The sequence below is a fragment of the Mustela erminea genome, chromosome X, assembly GCF_009829155.1.
Source record: "Mustela erminea isolate mMusErm1 chromosome X, mMusErm1.Pri, whole genome shotgun sequence".
NCBI classification, from domain to species: domain Eukaryota; kingdom Metazoa; phylum Chordata; class Mammalia; order Carnivora; family Mustelidae; genus Mustela; species Mustela erminea.
The window spans coordinates 29,013,035-29,030,815 of NC_045635.1; the positions used below are offsets into that span (position 1 = coordinate 29,013,035).

General features: G+C 34.6%; 1 non-coding gene across 1 annotated transcript; it reads right to left on the minus strand.

Moving 5' to 3' along the window:
- Positions 1-17,050: 17,050 nt before the first annotated feature.
- Positions 17,051-17,154, minus strand: LOC116583806. The gene has a single exon (XR_004282910.1). It is a non-coding gene; the product is annotated as a U6 spliceosomal RNA (small nuclear RNA).
- Positions 17,155-17,781: the final 627 nt, after the last annotated feature.

Below are 17,781 nucleotides of genomic sequence, written 5' to 3' on the forward strand. Positions count from 1 at the left end.
AAAGGATGAATATCCAACTTTTGTAGCAACATGGATGGGACTGGAAGAGGGCATCCGTATTTGAAGGGATCACAGGAATATAGAAATCAGCACATCCAAAACTGAACTCATCTTCCCAGACTGCTATTCGTGTGCAATTGGTCTGGGAGGGTCAAGCTCATCAAACCATATCTTCTGGTCATGAAATATTATGGAAAATTTTGGCAAAACACTGCAGAAATTAGATTTATGCACTGTTATGAGCACATCATTCTTTTTTTTTTAAAGATTTTATTTATTTATTTGACAGAGAGAGATCACAAGTAGGCAGAGAGGCAGGCAGAGAGAGAGTCCGGAGGAAGCAGGCTCCCTGCGGAGCAGAGAGCCTGATGCAGGGCTCGATCCCAGGACCCTGGGATCATGATCTGAGCCGAAGGCAGAGGCTTTAACCCACTGAGCCACCCAGGCGCCCCTGAGCACATCATTCTTAATCAACAAATTAGCAAGTCCATTATAAGTAAAAGCAGTTAGGTAAATGTTGACCCTCATCAGTAAAAACATTATAGATCTTGACTAAAAAAGTTATACTTCACTTAATTAAATATAAGAAATATAATATCTAAATCACAAACAACTATAGTATTCTCATTCCCAGAACCAATCATCCTATATCTACAAAAGTACCTTCATATTTGTTTTGGCTGCCATTTAAGAAGTGTGGATAGAGTGATGAATAGCTTAGCATGTAAGCATTTGATTTTTCAAATAGAAAAATCTTAAATATTGGAAGGGGGGCTTTATTTTGCTTCTGAATGAAGAATGGGGATCCTAAGGATACTTTAAGGGCAGGGATAGATTACAATAATATTTTATCAGAAACAATTCTTCCACACAGCATATTGCCTTTTTCATTGCCATGATCTGCCTCATCTCCTAAATTCTCTCTGAGATTGTTCAAATAGAGGCTAGTTATCATGTTCAAAGCTCACTATGGAAGAATTTGACTTTCTCTGTATGAGCTGGACTAAATGGCTTTAATGCCATCTCATAAACAGAGATTGTGTTTCAATTTCGCATATGAATCAATATCATTTTACTACACTACTTCCTACCAAATTTAAACAAAATAGGCTTAACTAAACATTTTCCAGAGATTTTTAAAACAGCTTTAAGATTAGAAAATAATTTCGTTTGAACTAAATGTTAGCTAAAATTCATGATACTTTACTTTTTTTTTTCCCTATCACCTCCAGATTCCCTCAATACCTTAAAACATCTAAGAGCCCCGAAATCAGGATTTGGTAATTCCCTCACTTTATTGGGAAGGGTAGAAAAATAATAGGTCCTAAAACAGGAAGAAGTACCTCTACCACTAGTCATTCACCTTACCAGCAATTCCAATATTTCTTCAGTACCTATGGACAAAACAGAATACTCAGAGAAAGCTACCCATTTAATCCATTTCCTCTGCACTAAGGCAGAAATGGCTTACTCAATCATTACAGACTCTGAAGAAAGTTACAGCCCCACTTTACCAAAACATTAACCATTTTGTGGCTTTCCTTAACTCTAATCCTTAGTCAGGTTCTTAAATATAGTACTCCTTGCCCTGTGTACTGGACAGAAAGTTCTGGTTTTGTTTTTCACATTATTTTTCTTTGCTAATTCAGCATACCTTGCATTTCAATGGCTTTGGGAAGAGCAAAAATTCATTTTAGATAAAGAAAGACCCTAGGTCTTTGATTGTGTATACTTTTGCCAGTGTATAGCTCTGTCACTCCCCCCTTTCTTGGGCTAAAACTAAAAATTTGTTCTCTTACTATATGACTCAAAAAAGCCTTCTTTTGTCATGTGTGAGTTAAACAAACATGAATATTGTCACAGTGATCTTTACTGTTGATTCAGAAAATTCATAACTATAGTAGCTGCCAAAACATTTTAGTTTCCTTCCAGCAACTCTGTCCTCTTCTAATCTCTCTCTTTATTTACTGAGCCAGAGTGGTATTTTCAGACCTGTGGATCTAATCCAATTCCACCTTGCTCAACATGTGTCAGTAGCTTTGCATTCCTCAAAGGATCCACACAGTCATGCCTTTACCTACCCCAACAGTCTTATCTCATAGCAACTTCTGCACATCATCCATATTGATATGAATTAATATTTCCTCTAATCAGTAGCCCTTCTGTTTTGAACCTCCTTCCAAGATGCCCTCTCCCCATTATCTACACAAAAACACTTAATCCTTGAAAGAAATTTCAGATAACTTCCTCAAAGAGGACTACGCTGGCTCCGGCTTAGGTCAAATTTCTTTGCATAAAACCATGCCTTTTTTTCTTTTTAGATTTTATTTATTTATTTGTCAGAGAGAGAGAGAGAGAGAGAGAGAGAGAAAGAGAAAGAGAGCATAAGCAGGGAGAGAGCAGGCAGAGGGAGAAGCAGACGCCCTACTGAGGAGGGAGCCCGATGCGGGGACTCTAACCCAGGACCCCAGGAAAATGACCTGAGTTGAGGGCAGCCGATTAACTGACTTAGCCACCCAGGTGTCCTCACACCTCCTTTCTTCAAAGTACTTATCTTGCAAGTTACTCATGCATTCAATAGAAGAATTGTTTAATCTATGCCATCTTTATACACCAGCAACCTTTCTCAACTGTGACATCATTAGCATTTGGGCTCCATAATGCTTTGCTTTCGGTGGCTATTCTGTACAACATAGGCTGTGTAGAAGCATCTCTGGTCTCTATCCTTCAGATTCCGATAGCACAATGCCTCTCCTGCAATCAGGTTTTGACAATCATAATGACTCCAGACACACTAGTATATACTGGATTAAGGTAGAGCTGCAAAACCATTAACTCTATGAAAATACTGACATTTGTTTTTGATCACCATTTTACCTCTATGCCAAACAGTGCCAGGTTTTAGTGGGTACTTAGTAAATATTTTTAAATGATAAATGTTAGGCCATGAAAATATTTTTATAGCAGAAAGTGAAAAAAGGTTTTACCAAAAGACAAGAGCCATGAAAAACACATCTAATAATTTATTTTAAAAGCTTTCAAATACTAAGGTAAATATACATTATTAAATACACAAAAAGAAGCTAATTTAACTCTGCTTTAAGTACTTTTCAAGAAGCTAAGCATTTCTAAAAGTGAGATATAAGATGTAAAAAAAAATCAACAATTTAACATTATTTCCCCCTTTCAAATTACCTCTACTTGAAAGAGGACCTATAAAGTGCTAAGGATGATAACGGTAAAATATTAGACTGAATTCCTGCATATTCCTTGACTCAATCTGATTTTAAAGTAATAAGCTGAAACTTATTTTCTACATGAATGCATACAGAGATTAAGTTTGGGCTACTAAAATTAGTAGCTGGTCTTGCCAGTGTTCAACAACTTTAAACATTTAACCACTAAACAAAAGATTGATATTATAGTCCAAGGGAATTATGCCTTTATATATCTCTGTTCTTTTAATTCAAAATAGAAACTCAACTAATGTCCATAAAAATATTAATAAAAATTCAAATGGCTTAAACCAAAAGACTGTGTTATGATAAGAACAAATTTAGCACCCTATCTTTAATTCATCACATAGGACTCAGTGTTCTGGAGTTGTGTTCCTGGGTACATTATAATTAAGTTAATTGTGGATATAATAGTTGCTACTTATTTGAATGCATCCACTCAAACTATTCCCCTAAACCCTGTATACCTGTAAGAAATTCACTTGTTCTTAGACTTGGTTGGTATTCACAATAAGATGATCACTTCCAATGAGACAAGACACAGTTTTATAAAGGTTACATGCAGCATTCTTGGATCCAACCTAGAAATCACATATTTTACTATATATACTTAATACCAGCCTTTAAAAGGATGATTTCCTGAAATTAAAGAACTTACTAATATTTTCTGGGTGTGTTTCTCTGAGTTAGGTATGGTAATGAAGAAAAGAAGACAAAAGTCAGAAATCTTTTTTTTTTTCTTTCCCTATTCAATGCTTTAACATTTCTCTCCTAAATCCTATTTTTCAGTTAAGGTATGCTAACTACCAAAAAATGATCTATGACATAATTCAACAAGGATGTAATGCCCTTTGGAAAGCAAAACATTAAGTAGTTGGGTCTAAGGAAACCCATCCGATTATCAAACACACTTTTAGTTGCAATCCATATTGTGCTAGATAGGTCTATGAAAAAAACACGTACACTGCTTTGCTATAATTATTTTTACTATTGAAATGCAGCTCGATCTTAAAAGACTATGGACTCTGAAAAACAATCTGAGGGGTTTGAAGTGGCGGGGGGTGGGAGTTCGGGGTACCAGGTGGTGGGTATTATAGAGGGCACGGATTGCATAGAGCACTGGGTGTGGTGCAAAAATAATGAATACTGTTATGCTGAAAATAAATAAAAAATAAATTTAAAAAAGAGCTGTTTTCTTAAATTAAAAGAAAAAACATATATACTAAAAATTACCATTAAAATTTCCTTAGGAATATATCACCTTGGGAACCAATGTTGCTCACTTATGGCACTTTACTGGGGAAAAAGATATCACATTAAGTGCCACCAAACTAGTATTCCTTCACAATGGGTACAGACAGCTATTTACTCAGTGGGGTTCCAGAAGAAATAGTCATTAGTTTTGGTCTTAGGGGCCATGCTGCAAATGCTTCACACTCAGGAAAGCCAAGTACTTCCCTTCTGAGAGGCACATGGAAATTCAGTGTTCTGAGCAAACAGCAGATGCACATCTCTTGCCTCAGTTTCGTGTAGGATATATACTAAAAAATGAGAGGATTATACAGGGCCCATAATGATATTTTATCTCTGGCTTTGCTCTATGGAAACTTTTTTTAAAATTAATTCATGTTTAACCTGACTCTAGCATCACAAAAATGACTTTATGTTCACTTATATCTTCCAATTTAAAACTAAATTGGCAAACTACAAATAATTTACCAAGGTTAGAGTCTACTCTAAGTTTTAGGATTTTAACCTTTTAAAGATTTTATTTATTTATTTATTTGATAGACAGAGAGAGATCACAAGTAGGCAGAAGGCAGACAGAGAGAGAGGGGGAAGCAGGCTCCCCGCTGAGCAGAGAGCCCGATGTGGGGCTCGACCCCAGGACCCTGAGATCATGACCTGAGCTGAAGGCAGAGGCTTAAACCACTGAGCAACCAGGTGCCCCAGATTTTAACCTTTTAATAAAGGTTAAATAAAGTACACTAATAAAACCTTAATAAAGGTTTCATAAAGTACACCAACTAATTTATCACAAGATTATACAACACAAGAACCCTAAATCTATAGGGTCAATTACAAATTTATTTTTTCCCTGACTTCTAATCTGTGTACCCTATAAATCTTCCTCTAACTACCTCTGTTATCCAGTAATTTTTCTTCTTATTGTGTACAATTAGCCAACATATATGTACATCATTAGTTTTTGATGTAGTGTTCAAGGATTCATTAGTAGTATAGGACACCCAGTGCTCATCACCACACATGCCCTCCTTAATACCCATCACTTGGTTATTTTGTCCCCCAAACCCCCTCCCTTCTGTAACCCTCAGTTTGGTTCCTGGGGTCCATAGTCTTTCATGGTTTGTCTCCCCCTCTGGTTTTCCAGTAACTTTTATATGATCTCTACTACCCATGAGTTCACTTCTAAACTAGGCCTTCTAGCTTTTTGCCTTCCATATTCTAATGTAGCTTACTTTTAACCATAAATACCATTACTTCTATATATGCAATAGTTCATCTTGACTTATTCACCAAAAAGTATAATTTCTTGCATCTTCACAGTGTGCTTCTCTCGTGTCTTTGATCCTTAATTGTCTTCCCATCAATAATTTCCCATCTAGCACATGCCTACTCTGTTATAAGGAAGGGAAGTCATATGTTCTATAATTGTACCACAATACTTCCCTTTTCTTAGCTCATATGATAACAACTATTAATGGCCCTTCCTTTCCCCCCCAGATTTATTTATTTATGTAGGAGAGAGAGAAAGTGCACAAGCAGGAATAGGTGCAGAGGGAGAGAATCCTCAAGTGGACTCACCTCTGAGCATGGAGTCCCATGTGGGACTCCATCCCAGGACACTGAGATTATGATTCCAGTGGAAGTCAATAGTCAGACACTTAATCAATTGAGCCACCCAGTTGCCCCTGGCCCTTTCTTTTATTAAGAATCTATATTTCAAGGGCAACCAGGTGGCTCAGTCAGTTTAGAGTCTGCCTTTGCTGTCAGTTATGATCTCAGGATCCTGTGATGGAGTCCTTCATCAGTCTCCCTGCTCAACAGAGCATCTGCTTCTCCCTCTCTCTCTTCCACACTCCCTGCTTGTTCCTTCTCTCTCTCTCTCTCCCTCTGTCAAATAAATAAACAAAATCTTAAAAAAAAAACCCTCTCTATTCCAGTTAGAACCAGATATGTTTTATATATTATTTTACTCAGTCCTTAAAACAGTGAAATGTAAAGATGAATTTTCTCATGCCAATGCATGAGAAACTTACTCAAGGTCAAGAAGCACTGGTATAGAGGAGCCTTGACATGACCCAAGAATACTTTGGCCCTGAAAGTATGTCCTTTCCATATTTAACACAAAGTCTCACTCCCAACCTGCCCCTTCCACTGTGATTTGTCCAATTTGCTTTGTTATTAATTTATTTTACATGAGCAATCTCTCACAGCTACACTTTGATCAATGATAGGAATTTTCTAACATTTTTAATCATGGTTCTGAGAGCATGGAAAGTGTTTTTAAAAATAACTGAACCATAAACTTTTAAAAAGAACATACTGAGTTGGTAAATCTTTTCTTATTCTGCTTACTTCTCTGATGCCACCAGTAACAAAATTCAGCAATTTATCAAGAAAAAAAAATGGATGGAAGAATTTATATAGAATTAGTTTAAACCATAGGGTGATAAAAGCTCATTTTTTCCCCTCTAGGCCTCAGGTTCCTTGTTGGTAAAATGAGCTTAACTCTAAAATCATTTGTACTTCCAACATTCAGAGCCAAATTCTCAGGATTAATTGGCAGTTCAAGTGAGGTAAAAATAAAGAGACTTTCATAAAAAAAAATTATAAAGACATAATGAACTAATAATTGTGATACAGTTCTAATAAATAAAAGAATAAATTCATTTGCAATATGCACTTATGAGTGGCTTGAACTATTTAATGGCTCTAATTCTCAAAATGTGTCAAAAATTTCAAGGATTCAAATGTATTTTTACACTGAAATACCCTAAAAATATATCCGAATCAGATTAAAAGTCAAGCAATTATCATATAAACTGTTACCAATTTTTAAAAATATTTTTTAAATGCCTTATACTAAGTATTTCTAATAGATATTTTTGCATTTTTAATTATATATGTGGCCTTTGGCACATTGACATCATGTTGGCTTTTGACATTTCCACATTAAATTTTCATACTTAGTTTTGGTTTCTGTGTTGTAGTTATTTCACAGTAATTTCCTATGGAGGAAAATGGCCCAAGTCTTCTTTGAGAGATTGACTTTCCCCTTTGATTTCTGTCTTTTGTTTATGAGAAAAAGAACTACTTATGGAAATGTGGTATTTCATATTTCAGTAATCAATCAAAAGCAATAAATACTGCATAACCAGCATCTTAAGAATGCACTTAGGTACCTTATTGATCCCCAGAACATTAAACCTCTTACCAGCATTATGACTCTATCCTACTCTTAGATGCATATGCTGTTCCCAGTGAAATGATTTTATGGAAAACTCTGTTCATACAGGCAAGGGAAAAATTATACCCAAAGATGAACTCTGTAAATGCACTCTAGGAATTTTTTATTACCTTCATGGGAATTAACATACATACTATATATTTCACTTTAGGAAACTTACCACTTAAAAAAAGAATTAACTTGTAATTCAATGTACACATTTACTTCTACTACTTTCTTTGGAAGTTGCCAGATGTAGTTAAAATGAATTATCTGCAAGCAAAATAAAGTACAACAACCTATACAGATCCTGCAGAGCTATTTCAAATACTATGTATTAAATTTATGTTATTTAGATTTGATACAAGTTTACATGTAGTATTCCACTGGAAATATAAATGTAAGTAAAGCATACTTGGAGAATTACATTTGAAATCTCTCAATATTCATGAGGGAAAAAGGGAGTTAAAATCCGTTCTGCTCTAATATTTTTATGGGGGAAATTGGAAGGGGAGGTGAACCATGAGAGACTATGGACTCTGAAAAACAATCTGAGGGTTTTGAAGGGACGGAGGGTGGGAGGTTGGGGTACCAGGTGGTGGGTATTATAGAGGGCACGGATTGCATGGAGCACGGGGTGTGGTGCAAAAATAATGAATACTGTTATGCTGGAAAAAAAAAAATCCGTTCTGCTATAGCACTTGTTCCGAGAACATGAATTTGTGTCAGTGCAATTGTAACGTTAGGCAACGATATAAGTGTAACACATACACTATAAGTGTAACACATATTACATGCTGCATTTGTGCAGTTCTTTTCCATGAGAGCTACTAGGTAAACTCAGAAAATTGCATCTCACTGAATGGAACAATGCAGAAGCATATAAAACACATGCACACACCTCAAGCATTTACTGGATACCTTAGTTTGTCACCATCAGGTCTCCTATTACAACTTCACTTCTGATGTCAAATAGCTCACCTTCTATCACTTCACAATAACTCACAAATACTAACTCTGCCCACACCCATGTCCACAAGCAAATTTCAGGCCTTTTACAAGGTAAAGTACCTGACTTACTGGAAAAAAAAAAATATATATATATATTTTTTTTCTGTCTAACATATATAAAACTGTGATATTCTCATTAGATATCTATATATTTTATGTGACAATGACAAAACATTTTTTAGTTCTTTTTCTTTATCTCGATTTTCTGTAAACCCTATCACTTTTATTCCACTGTTTTGCACAATGCAGTGATTTTTAGGAACACATATGTCATGTAATAGCAGAATTGAGTGTGCTATGAAGCTATATAAAAATACCTTTTGATAGCATATAATGATATGATAAAGAAAATTATAATTTCACAAAAGTATTAATTACTATATGTAAATAGTATAAATTTATGAATAGAAATCCACTGATACACTGGGTTTCAGGAGAGCATAGTTGTAAAATGAATGATCAGAGAAAATGAATTACAGTAACATTTCTAATGTCATAACGTTTTTATCTTCATATTCATAAGTAACAAATGGAAACATTTCATGTATTGGTTTCTTTAAAAATTAATTGTTGTAAGAACACTTAACGTGACATCTACTGTCATAATGAATTTTAAACAAAATTGATTGATAGAAGGTACAGCGTTATAAGTAGATCTCTAGAGCTTATTCATCATGCTTAACTGAAATTTTGTGCCTGTTGATTAACTCCCCACCTTCCCCTCCCTAGCCACTGGCAACCACCAGTCACTCTCTGATTCTCTGAATTTTATTATTACATGTACTTCATGTAAGTAGAATCATGTATTATTTGTCTCTCTGTGACTGCCTTATTTCACTTAACATAATGTCCTCAACATCCATCCACATTGTGGCTTATGGCAGAATTTCTTTTTAAAGGCTGAATACTACTCCATATTTACATATACTGCATTCTTCATCCACTCACCTGTCCATGGGGATTTGTGTTGTTGCCACATTTTCCTATTGTAAATAGTGCTGCTATGAACATAAGGGTGTTAAAAGCTCTTTGAAATCCTGATCTTAATTCTTTTGGATAAATACCCAGAGGAGGGATTGCCAAATCATATGTTAGTTCTTGTTTTCATTTTTTTTCAGGATCCCCATATTGTTTATCACAGAAGCCACAGCATTTTCCAATGCCACCATCAATGAGCAAGGGTTCCAATTTCTCCACATGCTCACCAACACTTGCTGTCTTCTGTTTTATATATATATATATATATGTGTGTGTATATATACATATATATGTATATATATAATAATATTAAATATATTATTATATTATATTATTATATTATATATTATATATTATATTATATTATTATATTATTATATATGTATATACATATATATGTATATATATATGGTTCTAAACCTTGCTGTGAACAAAGTTTATTTTTTCACCTCTAGTATCATGCCAAGATCTATTTCCATGCTCTCTATTCTGCTCCATCGGTGTACTTGTCTATCCTCCTTCATATAATACACGGTCTTGTTTACAACAGTTTTATACGCCATGTTATGGTACAGAAGCTCTGCCTTTTTGTTTCACTTCAAGAATGTCTTTGCTTTCCTAAGCCATTTACAGCTCACTATAAATTTTAGAACTGGCTAGCTGAATCGCAAAGCAAAACATAATAAAACAAAACACCTGTTGTGATTTTTATTTTGACTGTTTTACAGTCAGTATTCAGGGAATTTTCACCTTTTTAAAACTGAACATTCCAATTCATGAACAAGGGAGGTTTGTCCTTTTTTTTAATTATTTTATCTCTCTATAAAGTTTTATTATATCCTCTGTGATGGTTGTATACATCTTATGTTTGATTCTAAGTATTTGATGTTATTATAAATAGCTCCTTTCTTAGAAACTTCATTTTCTAAATATTCATTATTAATATAATTTCAATTTTTTATTGAGCTATTATTCACATACCATTAAATTTACCCCTTTCAAGTGTACAATGAATGGTTTTTAGTATATCCATAAAGTTGGGCAACTGTCACCGTTATATAATTCCAGATCATTTTGATCACTTCAAAAAGAAATCACATGCTCATTGACACTGACTTCCCATGCCCATCCACAACTCCTGGAAACCAATAACTTACTTTCTGCCTCCATAAATTTCTCTATCATGGATATAATTGAAATTATATGTATACTTTAGTGTTGGCTTCTTTCACCTAGCATGTTTTAAAGATTCATCCATATTGTAGCATGTACCACTATTTCTTCACTTTTTATGATGAAATATTTCATTGTATGGATATACCATTTTGTCAAATTATTTATCAACTAATGGACATATGGATGGTTTCCAGTTTCTGGCTATTATGAGCAACACTCCCAGGAACATTCATGTACAATAATTTTGTGCTTTCAATTCTTTTCAGTACCTAGGAATGAAATTTCTGAGCCATATTGAAACCCTACAATGAATTTTTTCAGGAATGACCAAACTACTTTCTACAAGAGTTATACCATTTTATATCCCTACCAACAATTTATGAGGGTTTCAATTTCTCCATATCCACACCAAATTTACTAATGTGTCTATGTTTTTCTATCCACTGTAGTGGGTGTGAGGTGGTCTCTGTTATTTTGATTACTTTTCCCTAAGAGTTAATGATCTTGAGGATCTTTTCATGTGCTTATTGGCTCCTTTATTTATTTATTTTCAGCATAACAGTATCATTATTTTTTCACCACACCCAGTGCTCCATGCGATCTGTGCCCTCTATAATACTCGCTACCTGTATTGGCTCTTTTTTTTTTAATTTTTTCAATTTATTTATTTTCAGAAAAACAGTATTCATTATTTTTTCACCACACCCAGTGCTCCATGCAATCCATGCCCTCTATATAACCCACCACCTGTATTGGCTCTTTTTATATCTTCTTTAGAAAAATAATTAATCAAAGCATCTTCCGATTTTTGATTGGGTTAATTGCCTTTGTATTTGTATAATAATACAAATTATTTTGTATTGTATTTGTATTGCCTTTGTTTAAGTTCTAAGACTTATTTATGAATTCTAGATCCTAGACTCTAATCAAATATATAATTTACTATAATCTCCCATTCTGTGGTTTCTATGTTCACTTTTCTTGATAGCTTACATTGAATCAAAAGTGTTTTCAATTTCAGTGTAGTTTCAGTGTAATTTATCTACTTTTTCTTTGGCTCTTTGTGGTTTTGTGGTCACATTTAAGAAACCATTGCTTAATCCAGCATGAGGAAGATATGGGTCTTTGTGTTCTTATGAACATATAATCATTTCAGTTCGTACACTTAAGTTTTTTACCCACTACCTTTTTTTATTTTGATAAAACATAGAATCTTTATTTCCTTGGCAAATAATATATAAAGTGAAGAAAAACCTTTTATAATCTCTCATTAAAAGCAGACCAATAATCTAACAAACTGTCATTTTAATGGGGAGAAAATTAAACTTATTTTGTATCAGTATATTATCAAGCTCATTTTAATTATTTTTTATTAATTTCAGAGGTAGAATTTAGTGATTCATCTGTTGCATGTAACATCCAGTGCTCATTATGTCAAGTGCCCTCCTTAATGGCCATCATCCAAATATCCCTTTCCCCTATCCACCTCCCCTCCAGCAACTCTCAAGTTTGTTTCTTAGAGTTCAGAATCTCTTTTTTTTTTTTTTTTTTAATTCAGATGTGTGTATGTTATATTGTCAATTCAGTAAGCATTGTTTGAGCACCTGCTATGTTCTAAGATGTGCCAATGCAAAAGTACCACATTTTAAAGAAGATTTTATTTATTTATTCATCGGTGGCGGGGGGAGGGAGAGAGAACTAGCACACCTTCAGTGAACAGTGCCTGGAACACAGAGTTCAGAATCTCTTAAGGTTTGCTGCCCTCTCAGTTTTCATCTTATTTTATTTGTCCTTCCCTTCCCCTATGTTCATCTCTTTTGTTTGTTAAATTCCATATATGAGTGAAATCATATGTAATTTCATTAATTTTTGTAAATGGTGGGAGATGGCATCTCAATTTCATATCTAGTTGTCTTTCTACCAAATTTATTGAAAATACTAATTATTTTCCCCCACAAAATCTTGGAACTAAGGAAATGGTCCAATTTCATTTTTCTGCATGTGGCTGTCCAGTTTTCCCAGCACCATTTATTGAAGAGGCTGTCTTTTTTCCATTGGACATTCTTTCCTGCTTTGTCGAAGATTAGTTGACCGTAGAGTTGAGGGTCTATTTCTGGGCTCTCTATTCTGTTCCATTGATCTATGTGTCTGTTTTTGTGCCAGTACCATGCTGTCTTGATGATGACAGCTTTGTAATAGAGCTTGAAGTCCCGAATTGTGATGCCACCAACGTTGGCTTTCTTTTTCAATATCCCTTTGGCTATTCGAGGTCTTTTCTGGTTCCATATAAATTTTAGAATTATTTGTTCCATTTCTTTGAAAAAGATGGATGGTACTTTGATAGGAATTGCATTAAATGTGTAGATTGCTTTAGGTAGCATAGACATTTTCACAATATTTATTCTTCCAATCCAGGAGCATGGAACATTTTTCCATTTCTTTGTGTCTTCCTCAATTTCTTTCATGAGTACTTTATAGTTTTCTGAGTATAGATTCTGTGCCTCTTTGGTTAGGTTTATTCCTAGGTATCTTATGGTTTTGGGTGCAATTGTAAATGGGATGGACTCCTTAATTTCTCTTTCTTCTGTCTTGCTGTTGGTGTAGAGAAATGCAACTGATTTCTGTGCATTGATTTTATATCCTGACACTTTACTGAATTCCTGTATAAGTTCTAGCAGTTTTGGAGTGGAGTCTTTTGGGTTTTCCACATATAGTATCATATCATCTGCGAAGAGTGATAATTTGGTTGAAAATAGAACTGCCCTATGACCCAGCAATTGCACTATTGTGTATTTACCCTAAAGATACAAACGTAGTGATCCAAAGGGGCACATGCACCCGAATGTTTATAGCAGCAATGTCCACAGTAGCCAAACTATGGAAAGAACCTAGATGTCCATCAACAGATGAATGGATCAAGAAGATGTGGTATATATACACAATGGAATACTATGCAGCCATCAAAAGAAATGAAATCTTGCCATTTGCAACAACATGGATGGAACTAGAGCGTATCATGCTTAGTGAAATAAGTCAAGCAGAGAAAGACAACTATCATATGATCTCCCTGATATGAGGAAGTGGTGATGCAACATGGGGGCTTAAGTGGGTAGGAGAAGAATAAATGAAACAAGATGGGATTGGGAGGGAGACAAACCATAAGTGACTCTTAATCTCACAAAACAAACTGAGGGTTGCTGGGGGGAGGGGGTTTGGGAGAAGGGGGTGGGATTATGGACATTGGGGAGGGTATGTGCTTTGGTGAGTGCTGTGAAGTGTGTAAACCTGGTGATTCACAGACCTGTACCCCTGGGGATAAAAACATATGTTTATAAAAAATAAAAAAATTAAAAAAAAATCTTGGAACTATGATAAAAAGTCAACTATGAATTTATAAGTTTACTTGTGAGCTCTCAATTCTCTTCTTATATATGCCTATCCTCATAACAGTATAATATTCTTGATAACTCCAACTTTATAATAACTTTTGAAAATTGAAAATCAATCCTCCAACTTTGCTACTCTTTTTCAACACTATTTTGCTTATACTGCATCACTTGAATTTCCATATGATATTTAGGATCAGTTTTTCAATTCCTGCAACAAAAAAAGAGACAGCTAGAGTTTTGATAGACAATGTGTTGACTCAGTAGATGCATTTTGGAGATAGTATCATTTTAAAATGATTAAGTCTTCCAATTCATGATTATGGGATATCTTTACAACTACTTAGGTCTGGAAAGGAGATTCTCCCCTAGAGCCTCCAGAAATGAATGCAGCCTAAGTGTTATCTTTATTAGTGAGGCCCATTTGGATTTCTATACTATGAAACTGTAAAGTAAGAAAAATATATATTGTAAAAGCCACTAATGTTGTAATAATTTGTTCCAGCAGCTATAGAAAGGTAATATACTTTCTATTCTCAGCTTTCTATTTTTTTTAATCATGAAAAGTTGGATTTTGTTAAATGCTTTGTTGTCATTTGTTGTGGCATATGTTTTCTGAACCTTTGTTCTATTAATAAAGTAAATTAGATCATTGGTTCTCATATTTTGAATCAACTTTGCATTCCTGGAATAAATTTTACTTGAACATGGGCTATAATTCCCTTTTATAGGTTGTGTCCTATACTTTTCTAGTGCTTTATGTGGATTTTCTCAAAATCTTTATACTGTCATTTATATTTATCCATTTAGGTACATTAAACACCACTGTTCCTTGCAGGTTATGGTCTAATTTCCCTTTTTTTTATCCTGGGAGGCTTCCTATAATATATTTTGTAGGGCTGATCTACTAGCCATGAATTCTCTAGGTGTTTATCTGTCAATGTATTAATTTCTCTCACGTTTTTGAAGTGCAGCAGTTTTGTTGGATATAGACTTCTTGGTTGACTTTTTTTTCTTTTCCATCACCATTTTTACTATGTTATCCCAGTGACTTCTGACCACCATGGTTTTTGATGAGTAAACTGCTTTTAATCAGATTGAGTACCTTCTTATGTGAGGTTATGTAAGAGCCTCTCTCTAGCTGCTATCAAGATGTGTCCGTGTATATATGTCACTCAGTTTATCTTACTTGGAATTTGTTGAGTTTCTGGGATACAGAGATTAGTGTTGTCATTGTATTTCAAAAATTTTCAGCCATTATCTCTCTCCATATTTTTTGTTGCACTTTTCTTCATCTCTTCTTCTGGAATGTCCATTATGCATCTGTCAATACACCTGAGGAAGTCTCAGGGTTCTGAGACTCATTTCAATTTTCTTCACTTTTTTTTCTTTCTGTTGTTCAGACTGGATTATCTCAATTGATCTCTTTTCAAGTTGCCTAATAATATCTGCCCACTCAAAAAACCGGTTGATGATCTATAGTTAGTATTTTTAAGACATTTTAAAAAAAAGTTTTAGGATCACAGGAAAATTGTGTGGAATATACAGACATTTCTCATGTACCTCCTGCCTTTACACATGTATAGACTCTCCGATTACCAAGTTCCCCACCAGAGTGGTACATTTGTTACAAGTAATGGCCCTATATTGACAGACCATTATCATCCAAAGTCCATGGTTTATCTTAATGTTCACTCTTCCTGTTGGACACTTGGAGTTTTGACAAATGTATAATGACACGTATCCACCGTTTTAGTATCATACAGACTATTTTCACTGCCCTAAAAATTCTCTGTGCTCTGTATTCATCTCCAACCCCTGGCAGCTGCTGATGTCTTTACTGTCTTTATAGTTTTGCCATTTGCAGAATGTTATATAGTTGAAATTATATAGTATTTAGGCTTCTTTAGGTAGGGAAGAATGTCTCTAGGAGGATGGAGCTGAGTATTTCCCTTCTCTGATATGCAAGTCTGTAACTGACAGGATTAGGTATTTCTCTTCCTTCAGGTCAGTTAGGCTCTGGTTAAATAGTTTCTCCTGAAGACAGGTGCTATTAAAAAGAACAGTGTGTCTCTGGCAAATATCAAAAGTGTTACTTTTCCATTCCCCTGCCAAAAGCAGGAAGGCAATTTTCTGTGATGTTTATTGTGGGAAACCTGTAAAGCTCCTGGAGGTAAATCCCACTAAATTTGGGGGGTGGTGTGTCCTACCAAGCCACTAATAATTATAGGTCAACTTTTCCTACCCCTCTACTGGTTCCTGTGATCGTTTCCACTCATGAGTCTCTACTCTGGTGTGCTTTGACTCCCAGTATTTGTCTATGTTTCTTTGGTGTTGAGAATTATAGGTTTCTTTGTGTCCTTACCTCTTTTACAGATCTTAGGAGAACTGTTCATTTTTAAGTCTGTTCATTTTTCTTCTCCCAGGATATTAGGACAGAATGGTAACTTCCAAGTTCCTTATACATAGAACCCAATATTTAATATTCTTATATTATTTTTCCATCCCAGAAATCCCAAGTTTTATTCACTTTCATGTGATTTCTATCTCTTTTTTTTCTATCTCTTCTTTAATATTAAATATTTTCTTTTGCTGAGAAACATTCTCATACTTTCTTTTCATGCCTTAAACATGTTTTTTTTTTCAGTTCTTTGAACATATTTGAAATAGCTGATTTACTTCTTCCATTAAGTCCAACACATGGGCTTTAGAGACAATTGTTGGCTTTTATTTTTTCTTCTTTGAGCATGGACCATTCAATCTTTTTTTTTTTTTTTTGCACATCTAGTTTCTGCTTTATGGAATGCCTAGCAAATTTGCAGGTCATCATTGTGCTGGAGTCATGCTAATCTTCTTATCATTCCAGTTTTAGTATATGTGCTGTCAAAGCAAGTACTTGTATTCTCTTTAAACTGGGCATTTTAATTAACATAATGTGGCAATTCTGGAGATTAGATTGTACTTACTCCCCATAGTTTGTTTTCACACCTATTTGTTATTATTTTCTGTGTTTAGTGACTTTTCTAAACGAATTCAAGACAGGTCATAGTTTTTGTCATATGTGGCCACTGAAATCTCTCTTCAGCATCTTACAGACTGGCTAACAATTAGACAGAGATTTCCTTAAATTCTTGGAACCAATAAATCTTCCAATCTTTCCTAAGGGGCTGTGTGTGCAGGTTGGTGATACCAAAACTTAGCAAGGTACTATATAACTCTTATCATTACTTCCTGGGTTGGCAAAACCTTAAATTCAGACTAGAGACTAGAATATTCTCAGGGCTCTCCTATACTGTGTACAATTCTGGGTATGTACAAAGTTCTATGCATGTGAATGGCATTTTTGACCCTGAAAAAGATATTGTAGCCTTTCAAAGCATCATATATACATTTTGTTTCCTAGATTTTACATTCAGGCTTTTGGATTAGCCTATTATCTTCTTCAAATTTTAGCTTCAACTATAGGCAACTGCAATGTTAAATAATTGCCTTTTATTGTTTTCTTTTTTTTTTTTTCAAGACC